At 39.4% G+C, this 8,976-nt stretch overlaps 1 pseudogene; it reads right to left on the bottom strand.

Annotated features, from left to right (window-relative positions):
* Window positions 1–350: 350 nt before the first annotated feature.
* LOC102288199 (serine/arginine-rich splicing factor 3 pseudogene) overlaps window positions 351–8,976 on the bottom strand; it is a 50,479-nt pseudogene continuing 41,853 nt past the window's right edge.

Raw genomic sequence — 8,976 nt, 5'->3', positions numbered from 1 at the left:
ATTCTACACCAACTGGACAACCTTTTGTCCAGTGTGAAGACTAGTGGAATTTTTAAACCTCTAATCCAGTTTAAGGGTGCAGCTTTAATTTCTCCAGCTTTTGAGTTCACAGCAGCTTTTAAAAACCGCTTAACTACAGCTGCATACCATATCCCAGCTATGTTGAAAAAAATCTTCCAATTTTTGCCAGTTTTTGTTTCCATAATGTTAAACATCGACTTTACCTGGGCAGGAGTTAGAGGTTTATTATCAGCCTATGCAAGACTAAAATTCAAAGCAAATTAAATTTTGTTGAAGGGAACATTTTAAAGTAACAATTTGTGATATTACATGCCTCATATGACCCATTTCAAACCATAGAGAACTACACCCTGTGTGTCACTGTTCCAACAGACAAACAAATGTGAACGGCTAAAACATTTTTAAAATGCACCAAGCTTATGCAGTCTCAAACAAAACTTGAATTTTCTGTACATACTCCTGTCAAATGAAGTTATTTCCTGTACACCACTCCTCTTGCAAACTGATCTTCTATTTCCTTTCATTTGACCTAGATCTGCTGTGAGACCTAGAGAAAGATCAGCATGGCTTGTGACTTCTCTCCCGGGACAGTGTTCTTTCTCTTCTCCTATCTCTAGAAAGGGACCTGCTCCGCCTGCGGGAGAAGCTTCTCAGTCTTGGAGATCTGCGTGGAGGTGGAGGACTCCTCCTCCGATAATCATCTCAAGGGCCACGACCCCAAGAAGGAGGTGCACCACGATTTCGACTTCCCTTTTCACCGTTGGATAGTTCCACCCTTCTCGGCAGCCACACAGTGTTCTCTCCCGTCTAGCTCTGGGACAGCATCAGCTGCATCTGGGGGGTCTTCAGATTCAACAAAAGCAAAGCCAGGACGGTTTCTAGCAACCAACACACTTCGGAGTGGTCCATAATAGCCAAAAGCTCGTTCCAATTCAGTCTTGTTACCATTGTTTCCAAGATTATCTACATAAAATTTACAGTCCAATCGACAGGAATCACGATGCGTTTTGAGATCTTAGGTTAGAAATGCGGAGGTTCAAATCCACAGAACTTAGGCTAGGTCTTCCCGGTCCCCTCCCGCCCGCGTTCCCAGATGCGCCCGCACACCTGACGTCCACGAAATAGCCTACATTCTCTTTTTAAAACATTCTTTTCCATTATGGATTATCCCAGGAGACTGGATATAGCTCCCTGTGGTGTACCGTAGGACTTTGGTGTTTATCCATTCTAAATGTAATAATTTGCATCTGTCAACCCCAAATTCCCAGGCCAACTCTCTCCCTTTTCTCCTCTCCCTTGACAAGCACAAGTCTGATCTCTCTGCCTGTGAGTCTGTTTCTGTTTTGTAGACAGGTTCATTTGTGCCCTATTTTAGGTTCCACCTATAAGTGATATCATATGCTATTTGTCTTTCTCTTTCTGGCTTACTTCACTTAGTATGATAATCTCTAATTGAATCCATGTTGTTGCAAATGGGCACTATTTTCTTCCTTTCTTCCTTTTTTATTTTATGGCTGAGTAGTTGTAAATATGTACCACATCTTCTTTATCCATTCATCTATCATTGGACATTTTGGTTGGTTTCATGTTTTGGCTACTATGAATAGTGCTGCTATTTTTTTTGAATCATAGTTTTGTCTGGATATATGCCATAGTATCTTTGAAACACAATAAAGCAAAGTGCAGTGAAACAACGTATGTCTGTACCAAGAATAACCTCATTAACACTTTTGAGAACATAGTGAGATTTTACTAATTCAGACACCAGTAACATCATAATTCATACACTGAAATTAAATTTAAGTTGATATTATATATTTTTTGACATTCTTTGGCATTGCCTTTCTTTGGGTAATGAGTTTGAGTAAACTCTAGGAGTTTGCGATGGACAGGGATGCCTGGCATGCTGCAGTCCATGCCAGGTCACGACTGAGCAACTGAACTGAACTGAACATATTTTTTACAAAATAACATACTTTAGAAACTAAACATATAAACCTGGCTCCAAAGAGCATTATAAAATATTTACCTTTACAACCACCTCTGTGTTGTTAAGTGCTCAGTCATGTCCGACTCTTTGCAACCCCATGGACTGCAGCACGCCAGGCTTCCCTGTCCATCACCAACTCCTGGAGCCTGCTCAAACTCATGTCCATTGACTCAGTGATGCCATCCAACCATTTTATCCTCTGTCGTCCCCTTCTCCTCCTACCTTCAGTCCTTCCCAGCACGAGGGTCTTTTCTAATAAGTCAGCTCTTCACATCAGGTGGACAAAGTATTGGACCTTCAGCTTCAGCATCAGTCCTTCCAATCAGTATTCAGGATTGATTTCCTTTAGGATTGACTGGTTTGATCTCCTTGCAGTCCAAGGGACTCTCAAGAGTCTTCTCCAACACCACAGTTCAAAAGCATCAATTCTTTGACACTCAGTCTTCTTTACAGTCCAACTCACATCCATACATGACTACTGGAAAAACCATAGCTTTGACTAGATGGACCTTTGTCAGTAAAGTAATACCTCTGCTTTTTACTATGCTGTCTAGGTTTGACATAGCTTTTCTTCCAAGGAGCAAGTGTCTTTTAATTTCATGATGGCAGTCACCTTCTGCAGTGATTTTGGAGCCCAAGAAAATGAAGTCTGTCACTGTTTCCATTGTTTCCCATCTATTTGCCATGAAGTGATGAGACTGGATGCCATCATCTTCGTTTTTTGAATGTTGAGTTTTAAGCCACCTTTTCACTCTCCTTCATCAAGAGGCTCTTTAGTTCCTCTTCTCTTTCTGCCAAAAGGGTGGTGTAATCTGCATATCTGAGGTTATTGATATTTCTTCCAGCAATCTTGATTCTAACTTGTGCTTCATTCAGCTGGCATTTTGCATGATGTACTCTGTATATAAGTATAATAAGCAGGGTGACAGTATATGGCCTTGATGTACTGCTTTTCCAATTTGGAACCTGTCCATTTTTCCATATCTGGTTCTAACTGTTGCTTCTTGACCTGCGTACAGGTTTCTGAGGAGATAGGTGAGGTGGTCTGGTATTCCCATATCTCTCAGAATTTTCCACAGTTTGTTGTGATCCATACAGTCAAAGGCTTTAGCATGGTCAATAAAGCAGAAGTAGATGTTTTTTCTGGAATTCTCTTGCTTTTTCTGTGAGCCAACGTATGTTGGCAATTTGATCTCTGGTTCCTCTGCCTTTTCTAAATCCAGCTTGAACATCTGGAAATTCTCAGTTCGTGCACTATTGATGGCTAGCTTGGAGAATTTTGAGCATTATTTTGCCTGCATGTGAAATGAGTGCAATTGTGCAGTAACCACCTCTGTACAGACAGTTATATTTTGGCAGTTACCTCTGAAGCTGGCCACAGTAAATATTCAATAATTGTTTGCTGAAAGAATAAACATTTTAAGTTGTAGTCACAGAGCAGCTTAATCCATTACTGAAGCAGTGGATCTTCTATAATCCTCTACTCAATCTTGTACTTTGGTTATAAAAGTATGTTGCAGAGAATTAGACTATAAATCAGATGTTTTCAGTACATCTAAATGCCTTCAGCAGGTTTGAATTAATGATTCTTCTGTTGATAGAAATAAGGAAATTTTAAGACTAGGATAATAAGAATCTATTGGCTAGTTCACAAGTAATGCTTTTTTATTTTTTTACCTTTTGACCTCTAATACCTATTCTTCCCACCCCCACCCCCACTTCTGACAATCACCAGTTGGTTCTCTGTATCTATGAACTGTTATGTTTATTTTTTAGATTTCACATATAAGAGATCATAGAATATTTGTCTCTGACTTATTTCACTTAGCATAATGCCCTAAAGGTCCATCCATGTTGTTGCAAATGGCAAGTTTTTTTTTTTTCCATTTTTAAATTTGTTAAGCAATCTCAACATACTTGACACACATATTTGTTTATATATATACACCACATCTTCTTACCCATTCAGTTAGATTGTTCACATATCTTGGTGTTGTAAATAATGTTACAATGAACATGGAGTTGTGTTTCTTTCTGAATTAGTATTTTCATTTTCTTCTGATAATACCAAGAGGTGGAACTGCTGAACGGTATGGTAGTTATATTTTTAGCTTTTGAGAAAACTCCATACTTTTTTCAAAGTGGCTGCACCAATTTGCATTCTCACCGACAGTTCAGAAGGGTTCCCTTTGCTCCACATCCTTGTGGACACTTGTTATTTCTTGTCTTTTGATAATAGCCAGTCTAGGACATGTAAGGAGATATCCTACTGTGGTTTTGATTTGCATTTCCTTAATGATTAAAGAAGAGAGAATAGCAAGGAGAGATAAGAAAGCCTTCCTCAGCGATCAATGCAAAGAAATAGAGGAAAACAACAGAATGGGAAAGACTAGAGATCTCTTCAAGAAAAGTAGAGATACCAAGGGAACATTTCATGCAAAGATGGGCTCGATAAAGGAAAGAAATGGTATGGACCTAACAGAAGCAGAAGATATTAAGAAGAGGTGGCAAGAATACAAAGAAGAACTGTACAAAAAAGATCTTCACGACCAAGATAATCACAATGGTGTGATCACTCACCTAGAGCCAGACATCCTGGAATGTGAAGTCAAGTGGGCCTTAGGAAGCATCACTATGAACAAAGCTAGTGGAGGTGATGGAATTCCAGTTGAGCTCTTTCAAATCCTGGAAAATGATGCTGTGAAAGTGCTGTACTCAATATGCCAGCTAATTTGGAAAACTCAGCAGTGGCCACAGGACTGGAAAAGGTCAGTTTTCATTCCAATCCCAAAGAAAGGCAATGCCAAAGAATGCTCAAACTACTGCACAATTGCACTCATCTCACAGGCTAGTAAAGTAATGCTCAAAATTTTCCAAGCCAGGCTTCAGCAATACGTGAACCGTGAACATCCAGATGCTCAAGCTCGTTTTAGAAAAGGCAGAGGAACCAGATATCAAATTGCAAACATCCGCTGGATCATGGAAAAAGCAAGAGAGTTCCAGAGAAACATCTATTTCTACTTTATTGACTATGCCAAAGCCTTTGACTGTGGGGATCACAATAAACTGTGGAAAATTCTGAAAGAGATGGCAATACCAGACCACCTGACCTGCTTCTTGAGAAACCTATATGCAGGTCAGGAAGCAACAGTTAGAACTGGACATGGAACAACAGACTGGTTCCAAATAGGAAAAGGAGTACATCAAGGCTGTATATTGTCACCCTGCTTATTTAACTTCTATGCAGAGTACATCATGAGAAACGCTGGACTGGAAGAAACACAAGCTGAAATCAAGATTGCCGGGAGAAATATCAATAACCTCAGATATGCAGATGACACCACCCTTATGGCAGAAAGTGAAGAGGAACTAAAATCCTCTTGATGAAAGTGAAAGTGGAGAGTGAAAAAGTTGGCTTTACAGCTCAACATTCAGAAAACGAAGATCATGGCATCTGGTCCCATCACTTCATGGGAAAGAGATGGGGAAACAGTGTCAGACTTTATTTTTTGGGGCTCCAAAATCACTGCAGATGGTGATTGCTGCCATGAAATTAAAAGGCATTTACTCCTTGGAAGGAAAGTTATGACCAACCTAGATAGCATATTGAAAAGCAGAGATATTACTTTGCCAACAAAGGTCCGTCTAGTCAAGGCTATGGTTTTTCCAGTGGTCATGTATGGATGTGAGAGTTGGACTGTGAAGAAAGCTGAGCACTGAAGAACTGATGCTTTTGAACTGTGGTGTTGGAGAAGACTCTTGAGAGTCCCTTGGACTGCAAGGAGATCCAACCAGTCCATCCTAATGAAGACCAGTCCTGGGTGTTCTTTGGAAGGACTGATGCTGAAGCTGAAACTCCAATACTTTGGCCACCTCATGCAAAGAGTTGACTCATTGGAAAAGACCCTGATGCTGGGAGGGATTGGGGGCAGAAGGAGAAGGGGATAACAGAGGATGAAATGGCTGGATGGCATCACCAACTCGATGGACATGAGTTTGAGTGAACTCCGGGAGTTGGTGATGGACAGGGAGGCCTGGAGTGCTGCGATTCATGGGATGGCAAAGAGTCGTACACAACTGAGCGACTGAATTGAACTGAACTGAACATTTGTTGTAAAGTTAGTTTGGTGGTACTGAATTCTCTTAACTTTGCTTGTCTGAAAAGCTTTTGATTTCCCCATCAATTTTGAATGAGGTCCTTTCCAGATAGAGTAATCTTGGTTGTAGATTTTTCCCTTTCAGTACTTTATATATATCCTACCATTCCCTTCTGGCCTGCAGAGTTTCTCCTGAAAGATCAGCTGTTAAACATATGGGGTCTCTCTTGTATGTTACTTGTGCTTTTCCGTTGCTGCTTTAATATTCTTTATTTGTGTTTAATGTTTGTTAGTTTGATTAGTATATGTCTTGTGGCATGTTTCTCCTTGCGTTTATCCTGTATGGGACTCTTTGCACCTCTTGGACTTGATTGACTATTTCCTTTTTCATGTTGGGGAAATTTTCAACTATAGTCTCTTCAAAAATTTGCTCATACCCGTTCTTTTTCTCTTCTTCTGGGACCCCTATAATTCAAATGTTGGTGTGTTTGATATTGTCCCAGAGGTCTCTGAGACTATCCTCAGTTCTTTTCATTCTTTTTACTTTATTCTGCTTTTCAGAAGCTATTTCCACCATTTTATCTTCCATCTCACTGATTCATTCTTCTGCTTCAGATATTCTGCTATTGATTCCTTGTAGAGTATTTTTGGGAGGAGGCAATGGCACCCCACTCCAGTACTCTTGCCTGGAAAATCCCATGGACGGAGGAGCCTGGTGGGCTGCAGTCCATGGGGTCGTGAAGAGTCGGACACGACTGAGCGATTTCCCTTTCACTTTTCACTTTCATGCACTGGGGAAGGAAATGGCAACCCACTCCAGTGTTCTTGCTTGGAGAAACCCAGGGACGGGGGAGCCTGGTGGGCTGCCATCTATGGGGTCGCACAGAGTCGGATATGACTGAAGTGACATAGCAGCAGCAACAGAGTATTTTTAATTTCAGTAATTGTGTTGTTTGACTCTGTATGTCTATTCTTTAATTCTTCTAGGTCTTTGTTAATTGATTCTTGCATTTTCTCCATTCTGTTTTCAAGAGTTTTGATCATCTTTACCATCCTTATTCTGAATTCTTTTTCAGGTGGTTTGCCTGTTTCCTATTCATTTATTTGGCCTTCTGTGTTTCAAGTTTGTTTCTTCATTTGTGCAGTATTTCTCTGCCTTTTCATTATTATTTTTTTAAATTTATTGTATTTGAGGTCTCCTTTTCCCAGGCTTCAAGGTTGAATTCTTTCTTCCTTTTTCTGCCCTCCTAAGTTTGGTGCAGTGGTTTGTGTAAGCTTCATATAGGGTGAGATTTATGCTAAGTTTTTTTTTTTTTTTTTCCCCACTGTAAGGATGAGTAAGGTGGTAATCCTGTCTGCTGCTAATTCTGTTTGTATTTTTGTTTTGTTCATTTTTTGGATGAGGCATCCTGCACAGGGTGCTACTGGTGGTTGGGTGATTCTGGGTCATGTATTCAAGTGGTTTCCTTTGTGTGACTTCTCACTATTTGATACTCCCTAGGGTTAGTTCTCTGGTAGTCTAGGGTCTTGGAGTCAGTGCTCCCAATCCAAAGATTCAGGGCTTGATCTCTGGTCAGGAACAAAATTCCACAAGTGTTTTGTTATGTCATTAAGTGAGATAACACATGGCCAAAAATGAGAAACCAAAGATGAATCCCAGACTAATGGCAGTTACATAATCAGCAAATAATAATTAAAATCATGGACTATACACATACACAGATACATCCATAAGCAAAATCAAAACAGTCCAACAAAAATAAAGTACAATAGAGTGACCTGGCGAACAAAGGAAACCAAAAATTATATCTATCATTTAAGAACAAAACTAACTAAAGCACAAACTGGAAAACAAAACTAAAGCAAGGTGCCAAGTTTGGAATAAAGCAATGAAAACAAAATTAACATATGTTGAGAGGAAAGGTAAGAAAGAAAAGAAAGAAAGAATAGATATGCAAAGCTAAATAGAGATAGATAAAGAAGATTTATATACATTAAAGATAACTGCAAGTGGAAAAGAACAGTAGGAAAAGCAAGCAAAGTAATAAAAGCAGAAAAAACAATAATAGGTTTTAAAAAATTTTAAAAAAGGAAAAAAAAAGGAAGAGGAAAGGAAAACTCCACATAACTGCAAAAGCCCAATGTAGAGGCAAAAGTTTATAACAGCAATAAAAAGTGTGATTGGAAGAGAAAAAGAAAAATCTCAAAAGCTTAATTAGATTTCATAGCACCAATAAAATTGAAAACTACAACAGATGTTGGCAATTTGATCTCTGATTCCTCTGCCTTTTCTAAATCCAGTTTGAACATCTGGAAGTTCACAGTTCACATACTGTTGAAGCCTGGCTTGGAGAATTTTGAGCATTACTTTATTAGCATGTGAGATGAGTGTAATTGTGCAGTAGTTTGAGCATTCTTTGGCATTGCCTTTCTTTGGGATTGGAATGAAAACTGACCTTTTCCAGTCCTGTGGCCACTGCTGACTTTTCCAAATTTGCTGGCATATTGTTTCACAGCATCATCTTTTAGTATTTGAAATAGTTCAACTGGAATTCTATCACCTCCACTAGCTTTGTTCATAGTGATGCTTCCCAAGGCCCACCTGACTTTGTATTCCAGGATGTCTGGCTCTAGGTGAGTGATCACACCATTGTGGTTATCTGGGTCATGAAGATCTTTTTTGTATTGTTCTTCCGTGTATTCTTGCCACCTCTTCTTAAAATCTTATGCTTCTGTTAGGTCTATACCATTTCTAGCCTTTATTTTGCCCATCTTTGCATGAAAACTTCCCTTGGTATTCCTAATTTTCTTGAAGAGATCTCTAGTCTTTCCCATTCTGTTGTTTTCATCTATTTCAATCAAACACAG

This window comes from Bos mutus, chromosome 6, assembly GCF_027580195.1.
Source record: "Bos mutus isolate GX-2022 chromosome 6, NWIPB_WYAK_1.1, whole genome shotgun sequence".
Taxonomy (NCBI): Eukaryota; Metazoa; Chordata; class Mammalia; order Artiodactyla; family Bovidae; genus Bos; species Bos mutus.
The sequence above is the reverse complement of the archived record's forward strand: the minus strand, read 5'-3'. Positions and strand labels throughout refer to the sequence as shown.